This window comes from Oryctolagus cuniculus, chromosome 10 (assembly GCF_964237555.1).
Source record: "Oryctolagus cuniculus chromosome 10, mOryCun1.1, whole genome shotgun sequence".
Taxonomy (NCBI): Eukaryota; Metazoa; Chordata; class Mammalia; order Lagomorpha; family Leporidae; genus Oryctolagus; species Oryctolagus cuniculus.
The window spans coordinates 61,045,121-61,059,263 of record NC_091441.1 but is presented as its reverse complement, the minus strand read 5'-3'; the positions used below and the strand labels follow the sequence as shown (position 1 = coordinate 61,059,263).

Genomic DNA, 14,143 nt, shown 5'->3' with positions numbered 1-14,143 from the left:
TGTAACAATTCAACCCAGATAAAGAAACCATAAAATCCCTTTTTTTCATCAGGGTACAGTAGAAGGTATTGTAATCTACCTGGGGGGTCATGGGAAGCAGGTAAACTGGCAAATAAAAGGGGAAACTGGAGGAAGAGAGGGATAAAGAAAGGTCTGTATTCGCCTAGATTGCCCTGGGCTCCCATGCTGCTACTAGAGGAAGGCAGATGTCTTCAAAAACAGCTTTCCCGAGTAAATTTAGCTTGTGGGAAATGCACTGTGTGATTCCATTTAAACCTAATCGGAGTGTCAGGACTCATAAGAAGACTGAATTGTGAATTTCATTCCTCAGCACCGTGATCTCCCTTTACTTTGAAAGGAGTTATGGCTGAAATAGAATCTCAGCTCAGTGTGTGTTTTCTTTCAGGAGAGAGGCAATTGTAATCAAGTGGTGCTGTGTTTGAGCAATTTTAAAACAAATACTTGCATTCGGTGCCTTGTAGTAAGGCCTGACTGGTTTTGTCTCATTTCCTTACTTTTTAAGTTTCAGAGACCAGAGTGTTAAAGAAAATCTCGTGCATTCTATTTTTAAATTATCACCATGTGACTAGAATGCTTATAAACAGCAAATACCTATAATAAATTGCACAAATACTTTCCTTTCTGAGAGTTAGAAAGTATTCATTCATCAAAGAACTGGCCAAAAATTTGGGTGGTAGTCAGGACCGGCTGTGTATCTCACTGGCTTCCAGGGCATCCCTGCCCCTGTTTGCAGGCATCTCAAATTTTCCCAGGAAACATACCAAGTTCTAATGTAGATACATTGTTCTGATAGGAAAAGCCCTGGTGAACATCCCTCTTCAAATCTGTTGTTTTTCCCTGTATGTTTTGTCTAATGAGAAAAGGGAAAGCGTGGTTTGGGATTGTGTTTCCTGTCTGGTAAGACAAGGAGTGTATTACCACATCTAGGAAGTCCTGTTCCCCTATTCCCTCTGCTGGCTGAAGAGAAGTATTGCCAGCGCTTCATGGGTTTTATTTGGTTCTGTTACGTGAACCAGGGAGCATATTTTCTGGCCTTTTGCAATTAAAAGAGCTAAGTGAAATGCAGTCAGTGGTCAATCTTAAAATGTCTGAAGACAAATGAAATCTCTTCTACCCACCCCTCTCCTTGGCCTTTCCGTATAGCCCCATGAATGTAGGAAATCAACATAGACAGGGCTTGGTGGTATGACAGCTGAGAGGACAGGCTTGGTTTCAGCCAGTGAAATACTTCATTATAATAGTTTCAGAAAGGAGTGAACTGCAGGGAGATAGTGTTGGGGAGGGTGAGTTCTCAGGAAGGGCCCGGGATTCTGTAGGACCTATAGCCATAGCAGTTATTTTGCGACAGTGTTGGCATCCTGACACTGAATATGCCATTCCTTATTCCTTGTCCTATGACGTGAAGTGAAGGATCTGCCACTTCTCCCTGATGTGTATTAATATCTCTGAGCTAGAGGCAGGCATTGTAGCACAGCAAGTGCTACATAGGGCCTCCACTTCCAGTCCAGCTCCCTGCTAATGCACCTAGGACAGAAGTGATGGCCCAAATGCTTGGCCCCTGCAGTCCACGATACAGGACATGGCCATCTTAACCCTCTTTGTCCCATTGTCCTATATATAAGACATCCATAAAGGCTTTAATTGAACAATAAATATACCACTTATAGTAAATTTGAAGTAAATATAAGCCATTGAAATATTCACAGAATTGAACACTTAGAACTTAATAGCTTAACCTGTGTTGTCTTAACATCTAGGCCAAAGACCTGCCTCTAATTACTGCCTTTTAAATCCTCCTTTTTTCTTGATTTTTGGATATTTGAGTTAAAGGGGCAGTCAATATTTTTAGAAATAGATGACACTTAAATTGTTTTAAATAGCAGTGTGTTTCTGTCATCTTGTGTTTCTTTGGGTTCACCCGTAAGTTCAAAGGCTAAATCAAAATTGCTAAGTTAAAGTTAATACTTTTATTCACAAACTCAATGATAAGTGAGTATAAAATGACTTTAAGTAGCATCACTAAAATGGTGGAAACAATTTAAAACTTGATAAATAAAATATGTAGTTTAATTTACAATGGTCTTTCCATTTCAGAAATCAAAGACTTTTATTTCACACTGTATATTGTTAATTTTCATCAGTTCTCCTTTTACTCCAAAAAGCGGAGTAAAAGTACTGACAGTAGATGCAGCACTGGAGACTTTGCATTAAACTTTCAGAGTTTACCTGCCTTCCTCTTGTGTCCTGTCAAAGCTCCAAGAAACACACACAAACCATGGCCATGAGCTACGGCTGTTGCTTGGCTGACATTTCTGGGAATGTTTGATTCCTGTCTCCATTATCATTCAGGACTAATGGTCCTTCCTGAGCATCCACACCCTGAGAGCTTGTCTTGCTTTCAGTACATTTACTAAACTCCTCGGGTAAAGAATAGACTTGGTGGATTAGATTATGGGTCCCTCTCCACCATCATAATTTTGGGAACTAGAAAAGGGAAGAATTTTATGCATATCACAGATACCATTCCCTTATAGTTGGTTTCATTTTCTAGTATATATTCTGGAATGAGAAAGACAGAAACAGACACAGAGAAGATACATATACCACATGTAAGCTGAAATGTAAAAAAGTCTATGAGTGAAAGATGGTTACCACAAAGTAAGTACGTTTGAGTGCTTTTCAATAGCAGAAAAGCATAAGACAGAAATGGTCAAAACAGAAAAATAAAAACACAAGAGTTGGGAACATTAAATCAAAGCCTGGTTTTCTAAAGTGCCAGTGAAATTGAGAAGTCCTTGTCAAGGCTAATCAAGGGGGAAAAATGTTGCAAATAAAGGATGCTATAAATATGAGAGAATATAGCTACAGACGAGGGAGAAGAGACGAAAACACAAAGCAATATTCTGTACACATTTGAAAATTCTAGATGTAATTATTAGTATTCAAAAATATAGACATTACCAAAATTGGCTAAAGGAATAGAAAACTTCAAGAGAACACTAATCATGGGAGAAATAAGCTAGTAAAAAATTATCACTAAGATAGGCATAAGAGGCAGAAAATATTATAGATGATTCCTACTAAAGCTTTAAGAAATAGGCAATTTTTATAATATAAAACTATACCCAGATAATAGAAAAAGATTGGAAATATCTTGACTATTAGAAAAGGCTAGTAAAATTCTGACATAAAACCCCATGAGAAAATACACACAAGAAGAACTGTATGTCATGGTTACTTAAAAATGTGGATACAAAGCTCTTAAACTATTTCTAATTAAAATGTAGCCATACCTCTGAAAAATTAAACATGTAGATAATGAATCATAACTGTATGTCAACCTCACTTAAAATATGAATGCAAAACTCTTAAACTATTCATAATTAAAATGTAGCCATGCCTCTAAAAAATTAAACATGTAGATAAAGTATCATGTATCTTAACTATTTAAAGCTAGTGCAGTTTATAATATCCATTAGTGTTATTATCAACATTAACAAATAACGGAAGAAAAAAAATGTGATTGGATTCTGAAAAAAAAACATTTAATAAAATAAGAACCCATTAGGACTGTCAAAGAAACAACAAACAATAGAAGTCATTTTTTTAACTTGCTATTATAGCAAGCATCATAATCAACAGTGAGACATTAACAGCATGTAAATAAAAGGAACAAAACATCGATACCTGGCATCTCAGCTGTTATTCAACACTTTACAATTCCTAGTCAGGGGCTGGCGCTGGCGCTCAGTGGATTAAAGCTGCAGCCTTCAGTGTCAGTATCCCATATGGGTGCAGGTTTGAGTCCTGGCTGATCAGCTGCTGATCTGACTCCCTGTTAATGCACCTGGGAAATCAGCAAAGGGTGGCCCAAGTGCTTGGGCCCCTGCACCCACATGGGAGACCCAGAAGAAACTCTTGGCTATGGCCTGGCCCATTCCTGCTGTTGGCAGCCATTTGGGGAGAGAACCAGCACATGGAAGATCTTTTTCTCATCTCTCTTTCTCTCTCTGTAATTTTAACTTTCAAATAAATAAATAAATCTTTTTTTAACTTTTATTTAATTAATATAAATTTCCAAAGTACAGCTTATGGATTACAATGGCTTCCCCCCATAACGTCCCTCCCACCCGCAACCCTCCCCTTTCCCACTCTCTCTCCCCTTCCATTCACATCAAGATTCATTTTCGTTTCTCTTTATATACAGAAGATCAGTTTAGCATACATTAAGTAAAGATTTCAACAGTTTGCTCCCACACAGAAACATAAAGTGAAAAATACTGTTTGAGTACTAGTGATTGTCGCTCCCCCTCTTCGTGGAGGAACGACACAGGACCCTGCGCTGTTCTTTTGTCTGCTCGGCCCTTCCCGGGTTTGCTGCTGGTTCTTCCCGGGTTGGCTACCGTCCCTTCCACCTCCGTGGAAGGGCGGTTCCCCCTGCCACTTTCCCCACTTTCGCGGGGGAGCAGCACACCGCCGGCCGGCTCTCTCGGGGGCTGCACAGGTGTTCCTTCAGATAGATGTTCCCGGTGCATATTGTCTCTCTCCTCCTTTATAGTCCTCTTCCACCAATCCCAACTCTGCTACCCACACGCCGAGTACGCTGCTCTCCTCCAATCAGGAGCAGGTCCCACAGTCTATTGGTTGAACTGGAGGCAGCTGTGTAGAAGCTGTTTCCTCCTCTCCCAGCGCCATATTGTGGGAGAGCAGATGCATAGAATAAGTCTTAATTCCAGTAACTTAGTCTAGTCCGAGTTGCTCCCTACAAGTGATAGCATTAAATCTCAATGTACAGCACACTAAGGACAAAGATCCTACATGAGGAGTAAGTGCACAGTGACTCCTGTTGTTGACTTAACAAATTGACACTCTTGTTTATGGCCTCAGTAATCACCATAGGCTCTTGTCATGAGCTGCCAAGGCTGTGGAAGCCCCCTGAGTTCACTGACTCTGATAATTTTTAGACAAGGCCATGGTCAAAGTGGAAGTTCTTTCCTCCCTTCAGAGAAAGGTACCTCCTTCTTTGATGACCCATTCTTTCCACTGGGATCTGACTCGTGGAGATCTTTCATTTAGTTTTGTTTTTTGTTTTTTTTTTTTTGTTTGTTTGTTTGTTTGTTTTTCCCCCAGAGTGTCTTGGCTTTCCTTGCCTGAAATACTCTCATGGGCTTTTCAGCCGGATCCGCATGCCTTAAGGGCTGATTATGAGGCCAGAGTGCTGTTTAGGACATTTGCCATTCCATGAGTCTGCTGTGTATCTCACTTCCCATGTTGGATCATTCTCTCCCTTTTTTATTCTATCAGCTAGTATTTGCAGACACTATTCTTGTTTATGTGATCCCTTTGGTTCTTAGTCCTATCATTATGATCAATTGTGAACAGAAATTGATCACTGGGACTAGTGAGATGGCATTGGTACATGCCACCTCGATGGGATTGAATTAGAATCCCCTGGTATGTTTCTAACTCTACCGTTTGAGGTAAGTCAGCTTGAGCATGTCCCAAATTGCACATCTCTTCCCTCTCTTATTCCCACTCTTATATTTAACAGTGATCACTTTTCAGTTAAGTTTCAGCACTTAAGAAGAATTGTGTATTGATTACAGTATTCAACCAAAAGTATTAAGTAGAACAAACAAAAAAATACTAAGAGGGATAACATATCAAGTTGCTCATCAACAGTCAGGGTGAGGGCTGATCAAGTCACCGTTTCTCCTAGTGTTCATTTCACTTTAACAGGTTTCCTTTTTGGTGCTCAGTTAGTTGTCACCTATCAAGGAGAACAAGTGGTATTTGTCCCTTTGGGATTGGCTTATTTCACTCAGCATAATGTTTTCCAAATTCCTAACAGGGGTCAGTTTTCAGTTAAAATTTAAACACCTAAGAATAATTGTGTTAATTATAGAGTTCAACCAATGGTACTAGAACAAAAAAAATACTAAAATGGATAAAGTATTACATTATACATCAACCGTCAGGACAAGAGCTGATCAAGTCACTGTTTCTCATAGTGTCCATTTCATTTCAACAAGTTTCCCCTTTGTTGCTAAATAAATCTTTAAAATATAAAGAATTCCTAGTCAATGCAGTTGACCCAAAATATATAGTTGGGTAGAAGGACAAAACTATTGTCATTTAAGATATTATAGTTCGTGTGGAATCACAGATGAATAACAAACTAACTACTGGAATGAATAAGGGGTTTAATCAAGTTGACCAAAATAGACATTAATAATCCAATATTAGTGTGTTTTCTACACAACACTCCTGACCAACTAGAATTTTTTTAAAAAGGCTTCTTCATGATAGTGATCGATATCATAAAATACCTAGGAATAGATATACAAAGAAACATAAAACTTTCTGAAGACAATTGCAAAACTTTTATGAAATATGTAAACATCCTGAGAAAACAGAAAAATATAAGAGGAACTCTTTCCTAGGATACCAGTTCTCCTAAAATTATCCTATAAATTTAATACAATCCTAACCCTAGGGCTAGGCTGTGTTTTCATAAGTTCTGAAGTGTTAACCTGAAAATTTGTATAAAAAGGAAATGTGCAAGGAAAGTCAAGAAATCTTGAGAAAGAGAAAAAGGAAAAAAAAAAAAAAACAAATGTGGACATACATTCATTATCAGCTATCAAAATGTACTGTTGAGGGTTAGAAACAACACCTTTGCTCCGCCGCCACCAAGTGCCCCGTGAACTGGAAAGAACTGTGAGTAAATATGATTTCCTGCACTGGCGATAAAGACAGTGACTCCCTCTTTCTTCTCTCAAATTTCTCTTCCGAGGCCCAGGCCAAGAACCATAAAACTACTGCCAAGACTGCAGATGACTCCTGTAGAGCATGTCCAACATGAAGCGGAGAGTAGTCCTGATCGTCCTGGCAATAGAGCGCAAAACTTTTGTTTGCTCAAAGAAATCACTTGCCCCCCCCAGAGGAAACTGTGAGCTACTGTTAGGAGAGAGGGGTGAGAAATCCCCATGACAAAAGCAATGAGACTGAGTAATTGAGATTCTGTAACACAAAGAAAAAGTTAAAGAGATTCAAACAGTTTAATTTTGGCCCGAGAGTGGACAGTGACTGCTTATGAGAGCAGAAAGGAGTACCTAAACACATTCAGATATATACAAGTATTTATTGTATAATGAAAAATAGCTATGGCTCTGTGTCATTTCAGCTGTTAAGTAACAGAAGTCTAATTAATGTTAGCTTAAAATTAAAAGAAATGTTAACTCACATGACTGAAAAAATGAAGGAAATAGCTTTAGATGGGACTTAATCCAGGGGATTTAAAATTGTACAACTGATCCTGTGACTTGCTTCCATCTGCTCTGTTTTCCATGATGGTGGCTTCTTCTATTACCAAGTCACCTCACAGAAGCTGGAGTGCTTTCTGTCTTACATCTGGCACAAGAGAGATCGTATGGTCTCAGCATTTCAAGCCAGGTCCCATGCCTAAACCCAGTAAGACCACAAAACAGCTACGGTTCCTGAAACCTCTCCCAGTCCTGAACCATGATTCCATTTGCACAAACGTAAGTCTGGTGCTGGACCAGAGCAGTTTCTACAAAGAAATACTAGGTACTATTTCCAGAAGGTGAGACAGTGAACACCAGCCAACAAATAATAGACATCAACTACAGGGGTTCTTCAGAACAGTTGGAGAAATAAGTAAATAAATAAATGCTGAACATCTATTTAGGGAAAAAAGTTGATTCTTAGATCATTTTCAAAATTCCAATTACATTGGCTTATTAAATTGTTAAAAAGGCTTTCATGAACAAGGAAATATCAAAAAGTTTGTGGATTCCAACTCCCTGTTAATGGCCTGGGAAAGCAGCAGAAGATGGCCCCTGCCACCCATGTGGGGGACCTGGATGAAGCTCCTTGCTCCTGACTTTGGCTTGGCTATGATGGCCATATGGGAAGCGAAACACCAGATGGAAACCAACCATGGATGAGGAAGTTAGGGCTATGGTGGTTGTGTCTGTACTGAATAAGTGCAGACTTTTTTTTTTTTTTTTTTTTTGCCGTTATTCTCTAAACATTGTAGTTTAATGACAATTTACATAGCATTTATGTTGCAATATGTATTATAAGTAATTTAGACATGATTTAAAGCATATGAGAATATGTATGTAGGCTATATGCAAATACTACCTCATTTTATTTATGGGACTTGGGCATCTGACAACTTTGGTGCCCACAGGGAATTGTGGATCCAATCCCTTATGGACAGTAGTTATATATACATCTGTACTCAGTTACATTACATATATGTGTATAAGTATAATACATATATTTGTATTAGGAAACACTGAAAAAATGAACAAGATGATAACTTAAATGGTTAAATCCAGTTCAAGTGAGAAACAGGGAGAGTAACATCAGAGGTGACAATAGGACTTCCCATGTATATCTTTGTATTCAACTTTGATCTTTGTCAGCATGTAAATGTGTAACCTAGTTTTTAAAATGTAGAAACCCTAAATCAAAACAGCAAGCAAAAAAAGAGAATATATTTACAAATTTGGAGTAGGAAAGACATTTCTAGACAAAGAAAAGGTAATAAATGCAGAGGATATAAAAGGAAAAATGCCTATGTGTTCACATCACTAACAATTTAAATATTCACAACTATTTATAAAACACAGATGCAGTTAAAAGACAATGTAATGTCAGACACAAATACTGTCAGCCCTCTCTATCTATGGGTTCTGCTTCCTTGGATTCAACCAAGTATTAAAAATATTCCAGAAACAAAAAATAACAGTGTCTGTACTGAACATGTGCACATTTTTTTCCTCTTGACATTGGGAGAAACAGCCCCACCTGTCCAGTCAAAGATGGACTCAGACTCAGGCAATGCAGCAAAAGTGACACTTTATTAGTGATCTTGCAAGATCAGGTGCCTGGTGAGCCACATCCCCGGTAGTTTACAGCAAACAATTTATTTCCTAGTATGCAGTTCCCTGCCCTGGTTCCTCATTATCTAAGTATCATGGGGTTACAATCTTCCTAGCATTTACTTCGGCTGTTTTGGCCACTCATCCTGTTGCCTAAGAACTTTTCAGGTGCATGTAAGTTAGCTGTTGTGCTAGCTAGATACTTGTAACATTCTGCAGGTTGATATGCTAGCTAGTTGTCTACTCACAGCTAAACCCTTACTTTGAAAATGAACCAAATGTTTATTTTTCACACCATTATTTTCTATACAATACAGTACAACAACTAGTTACATAGAAGATACCTTCTTTTAGGTGTTGTAAGTAATGCAGGAAGTCTCCAGGAAGATGTGTGTAACTTATTTACAAATATTATATCATATTTATAAGGGATTTGAATATCATTGGATTTTAGTATCCATGTGCAGTCCTAGGGACTGATTCTCTGCAAATTCTATGGGACAAATACAAATACAAAATATTTCAGAGAGGTAGAACTGATTGCATACATATGTGCTATTTGACTCCCTAAATGTAAATAAAGTGGAAATTACCTAGCGAATTTGAGCAAAGAATAAGCATTCAGTTCTAAGAAAAAGAAATACAATTGGCAAGGGAACCTTGTGCTTTACTGCGATTGGTGGTACTTGTACTTTTTAACAGTGGTAACATTTAATTTTAATTTGTTGAATAAAATTTAGTTAATATCTTGAAGAGAGAGAGAGAAAGAATGCAAATGAGAATGGATTGACAGAAGAGAAGTACATTAAATCTGAACCCAAACCCAATCTCACCAACCAGGAGCCCAGAATAGCTCCAGGCACAGTGATGTGAAAGGCAGGCAGAATGGAATTGTGAGGTCATCAGTGAAGAAGGAGAAGCAGCGGAAAAATCAGGATGCTCTCCTGTTCTCAAGTTCTGAAAGCAGCTGCTTGAAGTTGGGTAAACACTTGCTCAAGAATGTGAATCGACACTGTACTTACTCTAATTCTTCTTCTCTATTTCCAATATCGACTGAATCATTGGGAAGATTCAATTTGGCATTCAGTTTATAAACATGAATGAGCAAGGTTGCCATTTTTTTCCCGTAATTATAACATTTACTTCTTTTCTTCAAGATTAGTCAAGTTCACCAAGAAATTCTGACGGTCCCCATGGTTTAAATAGTGTGTGATTGCTGAAGTCATGAAGATGGTTAAATGCCAAGTCTTAAGTGAATGGCACTAAGTGGGTGGAAACAATCGAATCATGTTGCTTAGGAGGTGGGCCTAGTGGGATGTCATGAGAGGCACTGCCTTTGGAATTTAGTTCTTGTGAGGGTTGGTTATAAAAGCCAAGCTGGGTTCTACCTCTCTCTGCTTCTTTCTTTTTTAAATATTATATTTTATTTATTTAAGAAGTAGAGTTACAGAGAGAGGGAGAGACAGAGAGAAAGTCTTCCATCCACTGGTTCATCCCCAAATGGCCTCAATGGCCAGAGCTCAGCCGATCTGAAGCCAAGAGCCAGGAGCTTCTTCTGGGTCTCCTCCTTCCTTTTCTGTCACTCTGCCCTTCCAATAAATCTTTTTGAAACATTTCTTGGAATATATTATGTACTATGAAAAAGCTATGCGGGGCTGGTGTTGTGGCTCAGCGGGTTAACGCCCTGGCCTAAAGCACCAGCATCCCATATGGGCGCTGGTTCGAGACCCGGCTGCTCCACTTTCAATCCAGCTCTCTGCTATGGCCTGGGAAAGCAGTGGAAGATGACCCGGGTCCTTGAGCCCCTGCACCTGCATGGGAGACCCAGAGGAAGCTCCTGGCTCCTGGCTTCGGATCGGCGCAGCTCCGGCTGTTGCAGCCAATTGGGTAGTGAACCAACGGATAGAAGACCTCTCCCCCCCCCCCAACTCTCCTCTCTCTGTGTAACTCTGACTTTCAAATAAATAAATAAATATTAAAAAAAAGAAAAAAGAAAAAGCTATGCATGAATTTCAAAAAAAATTTTGCACCCAAACAAGCTTATCTTTCAATTCCATTTTCCACAGATTTTTGAAATGCCCTCGTGTGTACATGGATGAGGGAAAAAGACCTGTCAACATCTTCATAAAATAAACAGCACATTAAGACCACTAATGCAATTAGCCAATGAGCAAAAATCCTAAATAGGATTCCATCAGAAAGTTAATACAACTAGTAAAACTGTGTAGGCAAAAGATCAACCTCTGATATGTTGGAAACATGCGAAAACATTTTACTCACCATATTCACAAAGTATTTTAAAATACTCTAGTTGAAATGATTGGACTAGTACACTCTCATCTGATGAAGTCTCTACACCAGAGAACAATGCAGTGATATCGCATAATGTCATCCTAACCTTTAGCCAATGATTTCTATTCTGTGGTCTATATTTGAGTCAAAATAGTGAAGAGAAATATATTTTTAAAGGTTGAATGCACATATACTGAAATGTCCATTATCTCTGAACAATTTTCTTTTCCTTACGCTTTGGTGGTTTCCAAGTTTTCAACAATCAGCAGAGGTTACTTATATGATGGAAGGAAACCATCTTTATTTTACAAAACAGAAAAAAAAAGCTTGGGCCAAAGTACCAAGCACAAAACTAACTTCAAAGCTACACATCTTACTGCGTGACCCTAGGCCATCACTTCATCTTGCCTATCACACTGAGCAGGTGTGAAAATTAAGTGGAATAATATGAAGTGCTCCACTCAGTACCGCCAATCAGTTGTCCCAGATTTCTCCTTTCTTGACCCTTACCCTACATCTAACTCATGTAAAACTCACAGACCTGAAGCTTAAGGAAACAGGATCAAATCTGAAACTGGACTGATACCAAGCTTAGTACTCTTGAGAGGACTAGGAGACCAAACACTCAGATTCGTGTTTAGACTTCTGCATTTGGGATATTAAACAATATTCATACTCTGTATGAATTTCCCAGGATGTCTAGAGGTCTCAAACTAATGAATATGAAGGGACTTTATAAATACCATGCAATTATCTTCTGTCCTCTGGATATTTAAATGTGGATATTTAATATATCACTCATGGACTTTTAATAAATGTTGATTCATTTATACTTTGAAAATATTCACATCTTTCCTGTATTTTCCTACATAACTACCCATATCCTCTCTGTTTTTTTCTAATGGGTGTCTTATATTGTTTATATGTGTTTGACTTCTGATGTGAAATTTGCAACAATCATAGTATATTGAGCAATTAAAATGCTACTAAATGATTAGTATCTATGTCCTCCCTTATAGAAAAATGTCCCATTATATTTATTGGCATGCCACAGTTTCTGACATCTTCTTGAACATATTATATCCATTTGAATGTTTTTCTTTAAACATGTAAACCTTGTTTTTAACAAGTTAAGCAAGGTGTTCTTGTAAGAGGCAGCAAAAGTTGAGCCCAAACATTGTTCTGTGCTTGGTTTTCCTCAACTAAGGTTTACCTGCATGGTTTCAATTCAGAATAGTAGCTGCTCAGCACCTGCAACTCTGAACTCCCGGGTCCACAAAGATACATAAATAAGCCTTTTAGGAGCCTGCAGTCAGAATGGAGAGGGGCCCCATCTACTTTAACAGTTATTATACTTCCTGTTACCCAGTACAATGAGGATTTTGAAGACAACAGGTCACATTTGATTGGATAATTGTGATAGGTATTGTAAAGAAGGCAGAGTTGAATTTGGATGTGATAGATGGATCTAAATAGGGAAGGTGAAGAGTCTGAGGGGAGGAAAGAGAGCTCTGAATCAGGGAAAAATAAACAGAGTAAGTAACTGCAGTCAAATCCCCACCATAGCCTAAGCCTTATGACAGTGGTGCAGGGAGAGATGGGGCTAAGTCCTAATGCAGGTACAGCTTGAATATCCCTTATCCAGAATGCTCAGGAGGGGAAGTGTTTCAGAATTTTGACTTTTTTCAGATTTTGGAATATTTGTGTACCTAATGAGAAATCTTGGGGATGAAATTCAAGAATAAACACAAAATTCACTTATGTTTCGTATGCCTTATACACAGATCAAAAACATCATTTTATGCAATACTTTTAGTGTACTGTGTGTGTTTGCTGTAGTGTTTATTTTTTATTTTTTAAAGATTTATTTTATTTATTTGAAAGAGTTACAGACAGAGGTAGCGATAGAGAGAAAGGTCTTCCATCCGCTGGTTCACTCCCCAGATGGCCGCAACAGCTGGAGCTGCGCTGATCAGGAGCCTCCTCCCGGTCTCCCATGCAGGTGCAGGGGTCCAAAGACTTGAGCTGTCTTCCACTGCTATCCCAGGCCATAGCAGAGAGCTGGACTGGAAGAGGAGCAGCCAGGACCAGAACTGGCACCCATATGGGATGCCGGCGCTTTAGGCCAGAGCATTAACCTACTGTGCCACAGCACTGGCCCCTGTAGTGTTTATTTTTTATTTTAATCTATTCGAAAGGCAGAGCTACAGAGAGGGAGGGAGAGAGAGATCGTCTGCCTGTTGCTTCATTCTCCAAATGCCCACAAATAGTCAGGGTTTGGCCAGGTAAATGCCAGGAACCTGGAATTCCATCCAGGTTTCCCACATGGGCGACAGGGGCCCAAGCACTTGAGCCATCATTTGCTGCCCCCCAGCCCATTAGCAAGGGGCTAGATCAGAAGCAAAGTAGTTGGGACTTGAACCAGCCACTGCAATATGGGATATGGACTTCCCAGTCAGCAGTGTAACTCATTGTGCCACAATATCTAAACCTGTATGTGTGTTTTTTTTTAATTGTACTTAGTTTATAACAGATTCAATAAGTTCATAGATACAATTCTAAGAATATAATGATTTTTCCTTCATCCCTCCTTCTCCCCCTCTCCCTCCCTCCTTCCCCTCTCTTTCATTTTTGAGATAGCATATTTTAAATTTACATTACAGTAAAAGGCTTAATACTTCACCAAATAAGAAGTTTAGCAAATAAAATATGCCCTGCTTTAGTGGGAATATATTTAAGCAATGGATATAGACAATAATTGAATGGCAAAATGACCATTTGACCCAGATACAATAAATTTTAAAATAATCACAGATCATTCAAACTATAGTAGTATAACATTCTTAATCGAATGACAAAAGTATACAACAAAAGTTTTACAAAACTATATTTGCAGCAATACTGATACACACAGG

At 38.7% G+C, this 14,143-nt stretch overlaps 1 protein-coding gene across 12 annotated transcripts in view; it reads left to right on the top strand.

Annotated features, from left to right (window-relative positions):
• Positions 1-14,143, top strand: part of DLGAP1 (DLG associated protein 1) — a 1,071,624-nt gene that overhangs the window by 404,949 nt on the left and 652,532 nt on the right. The gene's annotated exons all lie outside the window — the stretch shown is intronic.